At 36.2% G+C, this 3,448-nt stretch overlaps 1 pseudogene; it reads left to right on the forward strand.

Annotated features, from left to right (window-relative positions):
• The first annotated feature begins 1,632 nt into the window (after positions 1 to 1,632).
• LOC137772172 (small COPII coat GTPase SAR1B pseudogene) lies at positions 1,633 to 2,218 on the forward strand (annotated as a pseudogene).
• Positions 2,219 to 3,448: the final 1,230 nt, after the last annotated feature.

A 3,448-nucleotide genomic window follows, 5' to 3' on the forward strand; every position in this document is an offset into this window, starting at 1 on the left:
CACATTAACAAGTCATTAGATGCAGAGAGCTGCCTGGGAAACCATGGGGGAGGCAGCTTCTTTCAGAGCCGTAGAATTCCTTCGGAGAGTTTCAGCTGAACAACATCAGCACATAATACTCCCAACAGCTGGGATAATGAATGACTCAGAGCTAAGGGAGATCTGGACAGCACAACACATTCAATAAGAGAATGCTTATTGTAGTCATACGTCTACCCTCAACTTTAGGAATGTACATTTCAGAAAAGTTAAAAGATCAGGGGAAAACTGAAACAACAGGAGATTTGTAGCTAGCAGAAGCATTTGTTCATTCAACAAATACTTAAAATGGGCTTACTCTTTGTTGATCTCTATGCGAGATACTGCAGAAACAATGAAGAATAATAGATAGTCCCAGCTAGTGGTGTACTGAAGCTGGCTGCTACCTGCTGGCAAGAGCCAGTTATCAGTATTTCTTCCAAACTCGCAGCGATGTCCACTTGGTAGCTTGAAATGGGCCATGGTGGGAATATTTATACCATGGAAAGTAGATAATAGTAAAAAACAGGGATTTTTTTTTACCCCAGAGAACCAATTGTTAAACACGTGCCAGCACAGTACTGCACCCCACTTTTGAGCTGACAATCCAACAGACCTGGAAAGGTGTAAAATTGTCTACTCTGCTTCTAGTCCTTTGAAGTAGCTTCACATCCCCATGTATATATGAAAAGGTGAGTTCTTGACACTCCTACACTGTTCATGATAAGAGCCTTAGACTCATGCTGTCCAGTGGAAATATAATGTGAGCCATATATGTAATTTAAAATTTTTCACTTTTTAAAAAGTGAAAAGCAGTGAAATTGTCACTTATTTTAAGTAACTCAATATATCCAGAATATTAACATTTCAACATGGAGTCAATATAAAAATATTTTACTGTTTTTGTACTACATTTTCAATGTCCATATGTATTTTACACATAGAGCACATCTCAATTCAGATGTAAATTTACATCAAAATACTTGAGTTGATTTTAACATTTTTTTTTAATGTTTCTTTAATTAATTAATTAATTTATATTTATTTTTGGATGTGTTGGGTCTTCGTTTCTGTGCAAGGGCTTTTTCCAGTTGCGGCGAGCGGGGGCCACTCTTCATCGCGGTGCACGGGCCTCTCACCGTCGCGGCCTCTCCCGTTGCGGAGCACAGGCTCCAGATGCGCAGGCTCAGTAGTTGTGGCTCACGGGCCTAGTTGCTCCGCGGCATGTGGGATCTTCCCAGACCAGGGCTCGAACCCGTGTCCCCTGCATTGGCAGGCAGACTCTCAACCACTGCGCCACCTGGTAAGCCCTTAACATTTTTTTTAATTTTAAGATTTTTAAAAATTCAAAGTTGAGAAGGTAGTATCACATACCCAAGTTGTTCCAAACATACTTAAAATTTTTCAAATAACTAAATTGAATATGAAAAGTTCTTTTCTTTTAATATTTGCATCCACATTGACAAAACTTGTTCATCTTTTCCAAGAGGAATTGATTTGACTTTGAAGCAAAAGCACATCAAGCAATCATCACAATTTGCAGTTCAGTCTCAGAGGCTGTAGGGCCAATGCCAAGCAAGGAATAGCATTGTCTTCAGTTGCAGACTCTAAGGTATGGATAGGTCCTTCATATTTGGTTGGATATACAGTGGTTTCAGCAGAATGCTACAGTTTTTAGGATTATATAAGAGAACTGGCAAATTGGTATTTCTTGGATTGGATAATGTGGGAAAAACAACATTGCTATATATGCTAAAAGATGACAGACTTGGACACATGTCCCAACGTTACCTCCCCTTTCAAAAGAACTAACGATTACTGGCATGACCTTTGCAACTTTTGATCTGGGTGAACATGTTCAAGCTCAAAGAGTGTGGAAAAACTACCTTCCTGCTATCAATGGCATTACACTTCTGGTGGATTGTGCAGATCATAAAAGGCTGTTAGAATCAAAAGAAGAACTTGATTCACTAATGACAGTTGAAACCATTTCTAATGTGTCTATACCGATTCTTGGGAATAAGATCAACAGACCTGAAGCCATCAGTGAAGAGAGGTTACGAGAGATGTTTGGTTTACACGGTCAGACAACAGGAAAGAGCTGAATGCCAACCTTTAAGTTCTCATGTGCAGTGTGCTCAAAAGACTAGGTTACCGAGAACACGTCCTCTGCAGGTACAGGTCATTAACACCAACCTGAATCGGTTCCAGGTCTCACCATTCAGGCCCACTCAGAGATATGATCATGCAACATTCATAGCTTGAATTCAGTAGAATGTTGTTGGTTATAAAACAGATTATTTAGATTATTAAAATTATATCAACAGTTCGAGTGAGAATTGAAAACTGGTTATCACAATGTTAACTTTATCATTCCATAAAAATAATTAGTTTTTACAGTTTACAATCTGATATTACCCCCAGCAATATTTACAGTATAAAGAGCAACTTTCCAGCTGTACATTTGAAGCACTTTTTAACAATATGAAACTACAAATATAAGCCATATTGAAAAGCTCATGATCTTAAATTTTTGTCTACTTTTTGAAACTAGTTTTTAAATTTTAGATTATATGTCCACCTAGTTTAAGTGTACAGTTAATAATTAGCTGATTGATGATGTCTTACAGTTTTCAATAATTTTTCTTACACAAACATCACGCAATAAAACAAACTCTAAGGTTTGACATCCTTAAAAGCATATCAATTTCAAAACTATGTCAAAGGTTAGTAAGTTCACTAACAAGACAATTCAGTGTTAACTTCAAATTCAAAGGGGGTATTGCGTAAATTGAAAGCAACTCTGTTGGTCAAAGTGTAAAAACTTCCACTTATAAAATGAACAAGTTCTGAGGATCTGATGTACAGTGTGGTGACTATCATTAACAATACTGTATTGTATACTTGCAAGTTGCTAAGAGACTAGATCTTAAATGTTCTCAACACCACCTCCTCAAAAAGAAAAAAAAAGGTAATTATGTCAAGTGATAGATGTGTTAACTAACCTTATTGTGGTAATCATTGCATAATCCTCACATTGTACACCTTAAACTTACACAATGTTATACGTCAATTATATCTCAATAAAGTTGGAGGGGGAGGAAGCAAAGAAACTCTAAATTTATCATTAGCAAACAAAATGTTCTTCAAATTTTTTTGGATTTTTTTTCAGACAATTTATATAACACTCTTGGTTATAATTAAAATATTCTGCCTATTAATTCATATTAGAAAAATGTGTAAAATCATTATTAACTAGTATTATGAAAAATTTCAATATCAACATTAATTCTTATATCTATAGATCTAGATTACAAATAAGCTGTTCTATTCCTTGGAGCTTCAAGTTTTGCCTGTTCACATGCAGCGTGATATGACTGAGAAAACGTAAATCATAACTGCCAAGTTTTGTCTGCCATTATTGAAAATG

This window comes from Eschrichtius robustus, chromosome 11, assembly GCF_028021215.1.
Source record: "Eschrichtius robustus isolate mEscRob2 chromosome 11, mEscRob2.pri, whole genome shotgun sequence".
Lineage (NCBI taxonomy): Eukaryota > Metazoa > Chordata > Mammalia > Artiodactyla > Eschrichtiidae > Eschrichtius > Eschrichtius robustus.